This window comes from Camellia sinensis, chromosome 5 (genome assembly GCF_055761805.1).
Source record: "Camellia sinensis isolate YWXY chromosome 5, ASM5576180v1, whole genome shotgun sequence".
Classification (NCBI taxonomy): Eukaryota; Viridiplantae; Streptophyta; class Magnoliopsida; order Ericales; family Theaceae; genus Camellia; species Camellia sinensis.
This window is the reverse complement of record NC_138965.1, coordinates 32,427,290-32,443,523: the sequence shown is the minus strand read 5'-3', so window position 1 is coordinate 32,443,523 and position 16,234 is coordinate 32,427,290.

Here is a 16,234-nt window from a genome sequence, read left to right as displayed (position 1 = left end):
AACAGTCCATCCGTTTGGGGTTCAAGGCCTCAAACAATGAAACAGAATACGAAGCATTAATTGCAGGGCTAAAACTGGCAGCAGCAGCAGAAGCAGATGAGGTAATAGTTTTTTGTGATTCACAACTTATTGTTAACCAGTCCACAGGTGAATTTACAGCCAGGGACGAAAGGATGTCGGCATATGCAAAAGAGGTTATCAGATTAGCAACCCTATTTCAAAACTGCCGACTACTCCAAGTTAGCCGAGATGACAACACCCACGCCGACGCATTAGCAAACCTGGCAAGTTCAATGCAGATTGGAAAAACAAGGACAATTATGATCGACTATATGTCGGGCCCGAGCATAGAACCAAAGAGCACAGAACAGGAAGCAATGTGTGTGGACATGGGGCCAAGCTGGATGGATACAATTGTTGCATTCCTGAAAGAAGGAAAGCTGCAGGAAGATCGTAAAGAAGCACACAAAGTCAGACTGAAATCAGCAAGATTCTGTCTAACAGAAGAGGGACACCTCTACAGAAGGTCATTCACTGGACCACTTTTAAGGTGCATACACCCTTTGCAGGTTGAAGATTTCTTGTATGAAATTCATGAAGGAATTTGTGGAAGCTATGCTGGGGGCAGATCATTAGCCCACAGGGCCATTACCCAGGGATATTGGTGGCCCTACATGCAGAAGGATGCTGAAGCCTACGTAAAGAAATGTGAACAATGCCAAAAGTTTGCACCTTTGATACATCAGCCAGCTGCTGACCTAAACCCAGTATCCAGCCTTTGGCCGTTTGCCCAATGGGGCATGGACCTTGTTGGGCAACTTCCCTAGGCAACTGGGCAAAGAAAATACTTGCTGGTAGCAACGGATTACTTTACGAAGTAGATAGAGGCAGAACCTCTTGCCAAAATTTGAGATGTGGACGTCAAGAACTTTATATGGAGAAACATCATCACCAGATTTGGGATTCCAAGAGCAATAGTTGCCGACAACGGAACGCAGCTTGACAGCAAACTCATCAAGAACTTTTGTGCAAAATTCAAGATCAAGAATTACTTTTCAGCACCAAGTTTTCCCCAAAGCAATGGGCAAGCAGAAGCATCCAACAAAGTAATTTTGGATGGAATAAAGAAGAGGCTGCAGGCAGCAAAAGGAAAGTGGGTAGACGAGTTGCCCAACGTACTTTGGGCATATTGGACTACGCCGAGAAGATCAACAGGGGAATCTCCCTTTGCCATGGCTTATGGCACAGAAGCAGTCATCCCATTGGAGATCGACATCCCAGGGATCAGAACCCAGGGAGTAGAGAATGGCACCAATGACATAATCTTAGCCCGAGATCTGGATCTATTAGAAGAACGAAGAGAGAAAGCTGCAATTCAGCTCACAGTATACCAGCAACAGCTTGCTAGAGCTTACAACAAGAAAGTCAATCCAAGAGATTTTTAAGTCGGCGACCTAGTCCTAAGAAAAGTCGTCGGCAACAAGAAAGATCCCAGAGAGGGCAAGCTTGGCCCAAACTGGGCAGGACCCTACAGAATTATTTCGGTATTAGGCAATGGAGCTTATCGGCTTGAAGATAATGAAGGCAAAGCACTGCCAAGACCTTGGAATACTTGTAATTGAAATTCTTCTATCATTAGATGTGCAGAATTTTTGGCCGATGTCATCAATAAAATCTTTTTCCTTTTTCTTTAAAAACGCATATGATTGATAACATCACATATTTGTATTTTTTGAGACATGAATAATGAGAACCCAAGTAGAACTCAGGTTCACATTGGGGACAGAGAAAAGAGAGATTATTCCTTAATTCACTTGTTGAAATTTGTAGCAATTTACAAGTTGAAATTAAGCTGATTCCTTATCTTCACTTGTTGAAATTTGTAGCAATTTACAAGTTGAAGTTAAGCCGATATTATTCCTTAATTCACTTGTTGAAATTTGTAGCAATTTACAAGTTGGAATTAAACTGATTCCTTATCTTCACTTGTTGAAATTTGTAACAATTTACAAGTTAAAGTTAAGCCGAGATTATTCCTTATCTTCACTTGTTGAAATTTGTAGCAATTTACAAGTTGAAGTTAAGCCGAGATTATTCCTTAATTCACTTGTTGAAATTTGTAGCAATTTACAAGTTGGAATTAAGCTGATTCCTTATCTTCACTTGTTGAAATTTGTAGCAATTTACAAGTTGAAGTTAAGCCGAGATTATTCCTTAATTCACTTGTTGAAATTTGTAGCAATTTACAAGTTGGAATTAAGCTGATTCCTTATCTTCATTTGTTGAAATTTGTAGCAATTTACAAGTTGAAGTTAAGCCGAGATTACTGTTTTTCTTCACTTGTTAAAATTTGTAGCAATTTACAAGATAACGTTAAGCCGACATGTAATCATCTGTTGAAATTTGCAGCAATCTACAGGTTGAGGTAAAAGCTAAGTATATTGTTTAAACACTTGTTGAAATTTGTAGCAATTTTCAAGTAGATCATTGTCATAACTTAAGAAAAATTTACAGTATATGTTAACACTTGTTGAAATTTGTAGCAATTTACAAGTAGGTTAGACCAAGATCACTGTTTGCAAATTACTTGTTGAAAATACTTGTTAAAACTTAAGAAAAAGTTTGCAAAGTTGACATTGAATAGTGTATGTTTTACACCTGTTGAAATTTATGAAAAGTTTGCAGGACAGTATCTTGCCAAAGTAAAGCTTGTAGTTATTGTACTCGAGGTACGTAAACCCGAGAAGATTGCACAAAGGAGGCAAAATGGAAAGGCATGCAAAATATTCCAAGTATAGAATCAGACAGACGCAATTAAGAGAACTTAAAGATTAAAGCATTCAGATGAAAACAGTTGCAATTGTATACAAAGAAGGCACTACGGCCAACCAGAAATAAAGTTGTATTCAACAGAAGCAGAAGATACATCAGCTAACTAGAAAAGCTTACGTTGTTTTAAAAACCAGAAGTACAGAAAAGCTTATATTATCCAAAGAAACAAAAAGAGTACGAAAGACATCCAAAGTTATGATTCCTCAGTTTCAGGAGCGATTTGGGTCTGGACCTCGGCCGATTCCTGGGGAACTACTTCGGCAGCCTTCTCTGTAGCCAGCTCGGCATCAATCTCTGCAAGCATTTTGTCAAGACTTCTTTCAGCTAAGAGAAGGTCGGATGATAATTGCCCTGTAACAGCTTCCTTGGGCGCCTTCCCAACCTCATCACCCTCTTCATCCAAGGTTAAGTCCATGACTTGCTCAGTTGGAGGATGGGTTTTGGCTTCAGCAGCATCCTTGGATTTCCTCACCAAGGCCTCATTATCATTGTTATCCTCATCCTCGGCTTCAGACTCAGACTCAGATTCTTCTTCGGCCTGACTTGGAGGTGGAAGAGGAGGAAATGGGAGAGGAATAGCTTCGGCATTACGGAAAGACGAGTTAACAGGGAGATCAAGTTTTTTTATCAGGGACATCCAACCAAGGGAAAATCCCATGTTGCATGCCTGCCTGACTTGAAGCTTGTAATCCTCAGTGACGTTGGCCACGCCCTGAGCATATGCCTTCTCATCAGCCTTTTTGATTTCGGCTTCCTTTGTGGCCAAGGCTTCCTGAAGTTCCTTCTCGGCCTGGGCCGCTCTCGCCTCGGCCTCTTTCTTTTGGGATTCAGTAACTGTCTTGATGGCCTCAGCAGATTCGGCCTTTTCCTCGGCTAAGGTTTGGGCTTTGGTGGCAGCCTCAGTCTGGTCTTCCAGCTTTTTCATTTTTGAAAGAAGGGTTTTATTCTCCTTTTTGAGGGCAGAAACCTCCCTCCTCAGGTCGACCAGCTTCTCTCAATTCTAGAAAGATTGCATTGAAAATGAGTGGGCATGCTGGATGGCCTGAAAGAAAACAGAAGTGTTAGAAAATATTTTTAAGTGCAAAACAGAATGGAAGAAAAAGTACCAAGTATGAACACTTACTTGAACAGAGTGCTGGAGCATTAGGGCATAGTTCTCATATTCACTATACCCGGCATTCCGCTCCAAATCACCAGGAAGGAGCAGCGCCGTAGTAAGGGCAACGCCGACATTTATGTCATCGACGCTTTCATTGGTCATTATGGGCCTATCTTCCAGAGTAATCTGGGGAGCCCAAGGAACATCAGATTTTTTGGAACCCGAGGTCGTCGCAGACGATGACCTCGGCTTCTTTGGTTGGGTGGATTCTGATGGCTGGGCCTCAGCAGACCTTTTTGCGGAAGTAGAAGCAGATTTTTTACTCTCTGCCAATTGTGAGATGGGCAGAGCATCCTCAGCCTCAACCTCAGTAGCTTTGGCCTTAGGCTGAGCCTTTTTGATTCTCTTCGGCTTTGGTGGGGGCATGGTTTGCGTCAGTTGAGCGTCAACATCCGTGGGAAGGTCGGCCAGGAGATCTTGGGCAACAAGCTTCGGGCGACCCATCTCAGCAGTTTTGACGAGTCGTCGCCGACGTTTTCTTTCTGGTATTGGGATTAAGTATGGGGCTAAAGTTGACAGTTGGTCGGCTGGATCAGAGGTTGACCCTTGGTCAGCCCGAGATGTTGATGCTGTTTGCAGAGTGGTAGCAGAGGGAGGAGATAGGCTCTTCTTCTTTTTTTTTGGGACGTCGGGCAATGTGGATTTGTATGTCGGAATAAAATTCAGTAACAGGGGAGCCTTGCGCTTGTGGATTGGAAGATCTAGGAGCGTCTTTAAATCTTTTCCTGGGAAGAAGGATTGGCGGAAGTTTTTTGGTGGCTGATGAAGATCTGCAGGACAAATAAACAAACATTAGAAACAGACAAAGTTTTAAAGACTTGGAAAAGAAATAACTAAGTATTGACGCTGGGCTCTTACCCTTGCCCTCTTTAACTGTTCGAGAAAGAGGGTAGAGGTGAACATTTTCGTCTGGACCAAATTCCCAATTTCCCAAAGCAATGACAAAGTCATCCCCGGCTCCCTTGTTAGAGTCTGGGAGGTCGGCTACAATTTTGAATTCAGTAGACCTCGGCTTGAGGTAGTAGACGTAACCTTTTTCCTTCAGATTAAGGGGGCACATGGTGTAACAATACTGTATATCGGCAAGGGTGATCCTAACGTTTTCCTGCCTAGCTAGGGTTATGATACCATTAATCACTCGATAGGAGTTGATGGTAAGTTGCATAGGGTTCAACCTGTAGTAGTGGAAAACTTCACGAAAAAGGGGATTAAGTGGAAGCCGGAGTCCACATTCAGTAAAAGCTACAATAGGAAAAGGCATCGTGTTGTCTGTAGGCATAATGGAGTCATCATCCCCAGCCAATCTCAGGTGGACATCGGCGGGAATGGAGAACTCTTGCCTAAAGTACTCAAGTTTGGTTGGGGTATTTACCCTATGTCTCCACATACCCATAACGTCAGCCTAAAATCAGAGGGCTAGGTCTCAGAAAGATGGTATTCTTAAAGGGTTATTGGAACCTCGGCAAAAACCTAGGAGAGTATTGGTATGATTTGTTTCAGTTTTCCCTAAATTAAAGGTTCTACAAACAAATCCCAAGCTTAAGAACTATGAAGATGAAAATCAAAGGCACAGATCTGAAAAGGAAAAACAGAAAACAAGAAACAAAGAATGACGTTTCAGAAACGAAGAACAGAGGTATGGTTTTCAAAAGTGAAAGAAATACAAAAGTAAAAGGTCAAGAACAGTGGCAAGAAAAGTATTAAAACAGTGCAAGTGTTCAAGATATGAGTAAAATCATGGAAAAGAGGCATCCAGATGAATAGTTCAGCAAATCAAAGGTTTGAACAGCGTAATAATGGCAGTAAGTAAACGAAAGCACATAAAAGAAATCGGGAATAAGAGGAACAGAGGCTTACCAGAACAAATGAAGCCGGAATAAAAGGTCGCCAAGGTAAGACAGCGGTTGCAGACACGACGAAACGGCGAAAACTTCAAAGGGAGAATGATGACGGTTGCAGAGCTTGGAGCTAGAGCAATGGCGGATTTGAGAAAGTTTTAAGAGAGAGAAAGCCAGAAAATCGAAAATAAAAGTAAAGAGACGAAAAGAAAGGGGGAAAAGTTTTATCAAAAACTTGAAACGGCGGCAAAAAGGGTAATAAATGCGCCTGGAGCAACGCATACGTCAGGCGGCGTGCGCAGAAAAAACGTGGTTTATGGGCACGTCACAGACACGGGCCAATAAGGATAAAGCACGTGAGGGGAACGGTTGAGAAAAGGTGGATGACAGCTCATACGCGTGGAGGAGTTTGTTTGAATTCTTGTTCTTTGATGAAGGCATGTCGGCCTAAAATGAATGATCTCGGCCGAAAAGTTCTCACGCCGAGGTACTGGAAGAAAATACAAATATAGGTTCCATCACCTCAGAATGCCGAGGTAATAGAACCTAGGGGGTAGTTGTGGGGATGTATTTTCTGAATACCAACACGTGGCATGGTGATGCCGACGTATCAGCCGAGGTGCCACGTGTCCGGGTAGTTATGCCGAGGTTACCTAGGCAAGGCCGAGGTGATCTCCGAAGATATCGGAATCCGAGATAAGCGGATAAGAGACAAGAGTCCTAGAGTAAAGAGAAGACTTTGCTAAGATAATGATAAAGCTCTTAGGGAGTTTGTCTTTATCTCATGAAGAGTCCAAAGTTGACATTGAGTTGGAATCCATAGAAGTCAGACTTCTAGTGGGACTTGGATTGAGTAAACTATAAAAGAAAGGCACCCCCATGAGTCTAAGGTATGCAATTTATATTTTGAGCAATAAGTTTAACTCTTGATTATCTTTGAGAAATATACTGACTTGATCGTCGGAGTGTCCCCGGGTGGAAGAACCACCGCCGGAGGCCTTTCTTTCTGTTACAGGTTTGCTGAAGCCATCTATTCTGTCGGTGCTCTCCAGCTGATTACTAGGCGGGCAGTGTGGTCAGATTTTCACCCACACATATTGAAAATGATAATCCAAGTTTTTCAATGGACGTTTAAATTTGGATGTGTGTACACAGATTTGACAATTTCTATTTATTTATTTATTTTTTAGGTAAGGGAGCAATTAAATAAAAAAAAAAATTGCTAAAAAGATCTTCAACTTCATAGATTGATCCCCACAACTGGGTGATGTAAAATATCATCGTCATAGCCAATATAGTTAGGTATTGTAATTTTTATTTTTGACTCGGTAGTACTACTTGAGTAGTAGATTGAACTAATTTTTTTTTTTATTTGCAAATGGTGGTTCAACTTTTTTCAATGGATGTTTAAGTTTAGGTTTTGTGTGTATAGATTTGGGTGTGTTTTGAATAATGTGTGTACACTTTTTATTTGTCAAGATATATTTGGAATAAAAGCTGCGTGGAGTGAGCATATACTATGGTAGCATTTGGTATTATGTTTTTGGTTTATGTTTACAAAAATTTTATAAATTGATTTTTGTTTATTTTTAGAAAAATATAAATTACAAGCGCGTTTGATTTGAACAAAATATTTGAAAATTTTAAAAACATAAATTAAAAAATATGTTTATTTAGGCCTAAAATATTTATATTTATTTTTTTATTATTTATGACAATGAGTTCATACACATTATGATTGAAAAAAAAAAATAATTAAAAAAATTAATTGAAAAAAAAATTAATTGGAAAAAAAAATTGTTAGTCAAATTTTTTAATTTATGTTTAAAAACTAACGCAAACTCATTTTTCGAGTTTACGTTTTTTCCTCAAATTTACAAACTGAGATAACCATTTATAAACTAAAAAAGTTATCAAACAAGTTTTTAAATTTTTATAAATATAAACTGAAAACGAAATAGTTTCTAAATGTTATTTTTTAAGTGTGAATTGAGAAATATGTGGACAAACTGGAAATGATGTGTACAAATAGAAGCTTCTCACTTTACCTTCCTGTCTTTTAAAAAATAGTCATTTATATCCACGTGATTTTTAACTACAATGAAACGTTAAACCTGTTAATGTTAACAATAAAAAATAGCCTTTATGTCTTCTATTTTTGACTCTCTTTGTAAATAAATAAATAAATTTACCTCCTAACTAAGTAAAAAAAAAAAATTAAAAACTTAACACAAAAATCATTTAAGAAAATAGAGTTTTCTAAATAATTTTTTAACAAGCCTAATTTTAATTTTAATTAGATATTATGATATACATGTATATATATCCTGTACATACATATAATATTATATATATATACACTCAATCCTAGGTATATAAATACACTGTAATTAAATTTTTTATTTAAAATTTATATATATATGTACATGTTTAATTTAAAATATTATTAAATAATAAATTTGATAAAAATTTAAAATTAAATTAAGGTACTTTTTATTTAATTTTATGGTAATAAATTAAGTTATTTAGGTTAATTTATGATTTAATTTGTTATATATATATATATATATATATGCATGTATATGTTTAATTTAAAATTTTATTAAATAAAGTAATTTTATGGTATAAAATTAGAATGTTCAATTTAATTTGTTACATATATGTACATATATGTATGTTTATGTTTATTTTAAAATGTTAATAAATAAAAAATTAAGTTAAAAATTAAAAATTTGATTAAACGTTCAATAATTTAATTTTATTATAATAAATTAAGGCATTTAGATTAATTTATGATTTAATTTGTTATATATATAATAAGAAAATTAGGGAGAGGTCCTCCATATATGTTTGTGCAAGAGTTTAAAGGATAATAACAAATTTTGACATACATGGATAAAAATGCCCTTTTAATCTTAGAAATTCTAATTTTTTTCTCTAATTTTTCAGCAATAGTTCATTCTCTCTCTCTCTCTCTCTCTCTCTCTCTTTCTCTCTCTCGCTTCAAGATCTAACTTTGGTTCCCCTTTCTACCGTATCTCCGGCATCGTCACCATATCCACTGGCATTCGTTCCTTTCTCTCTCTCTCTCTCTCTCTCTCTCTCTCTCTCGGTCAACCACATCTACCAATGCTTCGTCGTCTACCATACTATCGATGTTTATCACCACCGATAGCCTCTCTCTCCGATCTATGCATAGATTTAACATGTTTTACTTTCTCTTCTGTGATTTGTTTCATTATTGCCGATTTGTGTACAAATCTGATGTTGGAGTTTTAAATCTTTTTTCTCTCATCTCTTCTCTCCCTTTCTTCTTGCTATTTTCTCTATCTCTGTGTTGAAATAGGGTTTTCTTTGCGAATTTCTCTGCCTCTAAGGGAAATTTCACTCTATACAATGCTAGAGAAATTTCATTGTGACGTAATAACAAACACAATAAAATTTCATGAATCTTTTTATTCAGAATTTCATATTACTCATAGATATTGTTTGAAAGATCTTGTCAATAGGATTGAAAAGCATAAATTTTACATAAAATTAATATGTAAATCAACAGTTATTAAATTTTAAAGTTTTGAAATCACTTAAAAAATGTAAAAGGTAACTAACTGTAAGGGGGCCATTTTTATCCAAAATGGTTAACCAAGTTTGTTGAAGGACCTGAACTACTACTAAAAAATTATTGTCCTTATTTTTCTAAAGTAATAATAGTAGGGATATATAAAATAAAATATAAAAAAAACTATTAAGTATATGTCACGTTTGTAGTAAATAAAATTAATTCTAGTAGTGATTAGATTTTATTTTAAAATCAAATGTTGTGATAAGTAAAAATAATTTCAATAATAAGTACGCTCCGTTTGTTTTGGTGGAAAACTTTTTTGAAATTTTTTTTTTCATAGAAAACATTTGTTTTATGTTTGTTTGTGTTCTTGAAATCAAGGTACTACTAGTTACATTAGTGGTAGTGGTAGTGACGATAGTAAGGTGTAGGTGGAAGTTATAGCGGACCGAGCTTAGACCAAATCATTTTATACTCTTTTGTATAGTTTTGTACATATTGGTATGGTTGATATCTATCCTAGTCCAATGTTATCTTTTGAGTTAAGTTTTAGGATTTGTTTGAGTTATGTTGAAACATGTAGGATTTGGGGTTTTTGGGAAAGTTTTGGTTGTTTGTTCTTAGGTTTGCTTGAGTGCTGTTTTGGCGCTTGAGTGGTCTTTCTTTTCTCTCAGTTTTTGAGTTTGCAATCTAAACTTTTGGGAGTAGGGTTTTTTTTGCTTAAGGAGTCTGTTTGTATTCTGAACTACTGAGAGTTTGTTTTCTTCGCTCGAGTGGTGTTTTAGTCGTTCAAGCGGTCTATTCTACAGGGTTGATCTTTTGGGAGTTTGGTAGGGGTGTAAATCTAGCCTGGCCAAGCCCATGTCGGGTCTCGCGGGCTCCCATCAAAATTTGGGCTGGGCCGGGCTGACCTACGGGCCAAAAATTTAGCCCAGGCCCAGGCCCAAATGTATTCGGGTTTTGGACGGACTGGTGGGCCGGCCCACTGGGCTTGGGCCTAGCTTAGGCGGGCTTGACTATTTTTTTTATTTTTTAAAATTTTTTCTATCAAAATTTTATTATTTTCCATTAAAAAATACATTAGGCCCTAAGTGGACCGGGCCCTAAGTGGACCTTAAATGGGCTGATGGGCTAGGCCAAATGGGTCAAGCCCAAGAGCTAGGTCGAGCTTCAAAACGATGGCCCAAGGGCTCGGGCTAGGCTTGGGTTTGGGCCTAAGCGGGTCGGGCCCATCCTTGGCCGCAGTAGGGCCTCGGGCCGCCCACGAGCCATGAGCCATTTTTACACTCCTAGAGTTTGGTTTCTTCACTCGAGCCTAGTTTTGCTCGCTTGAGCGATTTCTTGTGTGACGCTTGAGCGGTGTTTTGATCACTCTAGCGGTCTATTTGTGTAAAGCTGTAAGAAAAGATCTTTTTACTCATTTTTTTGGATTCATTCTCTCTACAAATATCTAAAACTCCATTTTCTGTCATCTCTCTCTAAATTCTTTCCTAAAACTTCTGATCTACTTCAATTTGTAAATCTTGTCACCATAGTGTGTTGTGATTAAAGGTAAAGCTTGAGGAGAGGACCATTTTAATCTAAAAATTTTGAGTTTCGTCTTTGTCAATTTTGGGGTTTTGTTCCTCTTTTCATCTAATTTTGAGATAGAAATTTCTTTACTGGTTTTAATGTTACTTACTTTCATTATGTGTTAGTTGATTAAACTAGACTTTGGAAAGCTTTGGTTTTGATTAGGGGTTTGAATTGATTCACAAAGTGGAGTTTTGGGATGTGTGTCTTTGAAATATTGTCAGAATTGTTTATGGTATTTGGAATTGAAGAAATTGTTTTAAAATGGAAAATGTTGTAAGAAATATTTGTTTTGGTTTTATGGAAACCCTTGATGATTCTTGGTTTGGAACACAAAGAAAAATGATGAAATCTTTGGAAAATATTATGGTTTGGTTTGAGTTGGAAAAATGTTAGTTTGAACATATGATTGTTGTATGTTGAAGTTATGGAAATTATATTTGTCTCTTGAAATCTTTATTTTAGATAAAGATATTTGTTTTTGGCTATTGATGAATGATAGCATTGCTTGTTGTAGAAATTGCTTGTGAACTATTTTAATTGGAATCCAATCACTCATGTATTCAATTTGAACATTGGTTTTATACTTATGCATTGAAAAACATTGTTTTGAGAAAAATTGGTGAATATCGTGATAAATCTAATTAGGGGGTGTGGTTATGATTAATTAAGTTAACCTATGTGCCCTTGAAAAAAATCCAAAAACATGTGCGGTTAAAATGTCTTCCTTCTAGTTAATTATCGATGAAATGGCTTTGGTAGTACTTTTTTAGTCTACTTACAGATATGTATCTAGAGATTTCTAATGCGTGTATTTACTGCCATGTTTTCTATTTTGAGGGAAAAGAAATATACTAATTGTGATTTACACTCCATCATAACATATTTTAAAAAGAGAAAACGCATGTTTTGGTAATAGCATTCTTGTGCATTCACCATATGGCATTGTTAAGCATCATATAGATCACTAAAATTATCTTTACTGGGTTTTAACTCACCCTATGTGAAAACTAACTTTCAGGTGCTGATAATATGCTTTCATCAAGGAGATAGCTTTGGACGATATTGGAGCTGAACGCTCATTTCTATTTTGTAAATATATTTTGTACAAGCCTAGGGTTTTCTTGTATTGGGTTTGACCCACTTTGTTGTAACCAAGCGAAGTCTTGGAAACTTTTAGCCTGTAGGGCATAAACTTGTATCTATTTACTATTATTTTTATATATCTATCACATGTTATAGATTCATGATTTAGGATTGATAAATGTATTAATGCATGTGACATCTCTTGTAATGTTTAAAAAACATCAATGAATGAATGACAGTTTTGAATTCAAAGATGTGAACGACCTTTGAATGGTTGGGATTTGGTAGGCTTCCACATATCTGTTGAGAGTTATAAGAGTTATCAGTTATTATTTTCAGGGCGTTACAGAAGTGGAGGTGTTGGGCGTGGTAGTGGCGGTAGTGGTGTAGTAGCGGCGGTGGCGGCGGCGACAGTAGTGGTGTGGTGGTAGTAAAGAGATAGAGATGGTCGTAGCAGTGATTGTTGGGCAGTGAAGGTGGTGGCAGAGACGATGGTGACAGTGATTGTAGCCATGATATAGTTTGGAAAATATTTTTCACCTTTTAATACTGAAAAAAACATTTTATACCCAAATAGACTTATTTTCCATTAACAACAGAAAATGTAAAAAATGATTTTTAAAAAATATTTTTCACACGAACAAATAAAACATTCACATAAGTAAAATCAATTCTAATAGTAAATACAATCACAAAAACTGACATCTGTTTCTGAGTGACCTACTGTCTGAGTTTTTGATTTATTCATTACAAATCAACAATTGAATTTATTGAGTAATTTGTGAAAGGAAATAAGAAAAAAAGATAAGAAGAAATAAAGTAAGGGATCTTTTAGTAACTGATAGTCGATTCCACCAAAAAATAAAAAATAAAAACAAAATGAAGAAATAATAACAATAATAAATATGTAAATAAAATACTAATAATAATGCTCATAGAAAGAGCACATAAAATTCATTGTATGGTTCGGATCTCCAGTTAGGCCCAACTGGAGGTGCTGTTAGGCCTATATGGGTCCACCACAAGTGTTGCATAGATAATCCAAACCGTTCAATATGTAGAACTTGTCAAGTATTTCATCTTTACAAAATATCACTTTAATCAGATATTGATAGCCATTTAATAATATTAAGGCCTTGTTTGGTTTGTATTTCAGAAACAATTTTTTGAAATCTTCTCTGAAAATACATTTTTGGGAGTCATCAAACCAAACAGATTTTCTCAAAAAAATTCTCAGAAATGTGTGTGGTTGTCTTTTTCCAGGATCACTTTTCAAAACAAATTCTCAGAAATCCGATTGGTTGGTTTTTTCAGAAACACAAAATACAAACAACCCCAATTATGTAAACATGTTTCTTTTTTTTTCTTTTTTTTTCTTTTTTTTAGCACAACATATTATGCATTCATCATGAAGTTTTACAGATCAAGCAAGACAACACAGTTGGTGTTCATCATGTTGGTGATCAAGCAAGACAGCACATATCATACATGAGTAGAATTTTCACAATGAGCAGAATGAAAGAGTTAGTGATATAGAGTTAGTGATATAGAGTACTGAATTTTCAGAATGTGCATGTACAACCATTATAGAGTACTGAATTTGAGTGCAAAAATCAGGTGTAAGGAAGAATTTGCATGTACAACCATTATAGAGTTAGTGAAAAATCAGGATGGGGATACTAATAGAAATCTTCCACTATTTATATGGATTAGAACGTGCAAAATGATATCAAAATAGTAATATTAGAGCTCCAAGAGCTCCTTGAAACCTGGGAGTTAAAAACTGAACCACCTAGAAGAATAAAGATGTGGTTCATAATGAAACTCTAGAACCCATGTCGAATTCTTATTCATTCTACTACTCCTATCAAATGCTCCTTTCAAATAAACCACCGAACTCTATAATGTGATGAAGGATAACCCAGTTACCAGACTAGAATGAACACAGTACCTGTTACCACACTGAAAACATACCAAATATCTGAAAGAGAAACATGTAAAAACAGAATCTAAAAGATTAACATAATCTATTAAAGCACTCAATATTTGTCTCAAGGGATGAATACTAACAGAATCTATTAAAGCACCCAATTAAGGCCTCCTGTAAAAACATGTAAAATTGGATCTATTACTACTAATACTACTACTACTACAACAAACTAAACAACCCCTGCTTCAACATGTTTCATCAAAAAAAGTAAACACTAAAACCAAGCAATCCACGATCAACACGCCAATCCAATCAGCAGCATAGTGATGCAGAATTCTTCTCAGAACAGATTCTTGCAGATTATCTACCAAGACCATGGCATAAATTATTGTTGTTCTACCTCACACAGATCATCCTGAAGGAAGTCTCCAACCTGAAGGAAGCCTCCAATGGTACGCAATTTAAAACACACATTCAGAACATAGAGAAGCATCTGTTCCATGACCAGAAAAAAGAAAGCAGCATAATGCAAATTTAACATACACAGAGAAGCATCTATTCCAGTTACAGATTCAGAACACACAGAAATGGGACTGTTCCAGTTACAGCATCTAAATATAAAATACATATTCACCATTGCATCTAAATTTAAAATATAGATTCACCAGTTACAGCATCTAAATTTAAAACACAGATTTAGAACACACAGATTCAGCATCTAAATTTAATCTAATTAACTATCCACTATTTCTAAAAATTAATCTAATCACAACTATCCACTATTTCACTAATTTGCCAGCAACACAGTAACACGGATTTCAACACATGGATACAAAACATCACCCAGATAAAGAAGACACAGATTCAGAACAGCACCACAGTGAATTTGATTACAGCAGCCACACCACGTGTCCTCAGATAATACATCCCTATCTTCAAACCCTTGCATGTCCAAAAATTGAATAATAAGTATTTAAGTAAGTACATAATGCAAATAAATATGTATGCATACACTACTCTTAATATTAACATTAATAACAATTAGATAAATTTTCAACTTTTTGTCCAATTACCTTAGACCAAGCATAGAAATGCAAGGAAGTCAGCTTCCCAGCATCAGGTTGATCCATGTGGATATTTTTAAGCTGTAACTCTGATCTATGTAGCACCCACGGTCAATTGCCATGTCTACTAATGTTTTGGTTTTCCATCTCCCACACAGTCCTGATAATTTACATCATACTAAACAAGATGCTGCAAACATTTAAGACAAGTAATACTTGTCCATACTTGTAAATAGCTTCCAGTTCCACCTGTCATATGGCATCACAGTCCATACTCAAAAGTAAACGAATTTAAATAACCGTACATCAACACTTCTGACATAATGCAACTACCACAAGCTGTTTGGAAAAAATCAACTACGAAATAGTACAACATAATTACTACCGATCGTTGCGCTACCATAACAAAACAACAATTTCAAGCATTGTTTCAACCACAGTTTGGAATATCCTACATAAGTACAATGACCAACAAAAGTACTAACAAAATGACCATAATAGTAAAACAAAGTAAAGCGTTGCATTCACAACAAACCCAAAACAACCACTTTCCCCCAGTACGAGGCACTTGGTAAGGTGTAAGATGTTGTATCCCACCATCATAGTCATCAACCCAGAGGAAGGAGCCCCTATGATTATCCCAATTAAGACAATGGAAAAAATAACGACCATTGTTCGCTTCGGTGCGAGCCATAATCACAAACATTGGCCCAGTACCACATGAATAATTTGGTGTCACCTTCATCTGCATATGGCTTTTGAGTTAGCAATCCCATTTTCAAATATATACAACAAATACAAATATAATGTAAAGTTTGAAACATTAACCTACTTTGATTATGTGCTCCATTTTTTCCAATTACTAAAAAGAATCTACCTACTTGTTATCATATACCTATTGTTGTATGCCTCCCACATAGATGCTGCAACCTCATCTCGCCATTGTCCCATTTGCACTAGTTGTTCACGTGACATGTTCACATGGTTGTGTTGTTGCATAGCTGGTACTCCATCTTCATTTCCATGGTCATTTTGAACTCCAACTTCACCCTGAACTTGAGTTGCACGTATACCTCCACCTTTACCTTCATCTTCATCTTCATCTTCGTCTTCATCGTCATCTTCATCTTCGTCACTTGATTCTTCTGCATCGAAAAATTCATCCTGTTCTTGCACCGTCCGGATCCAATT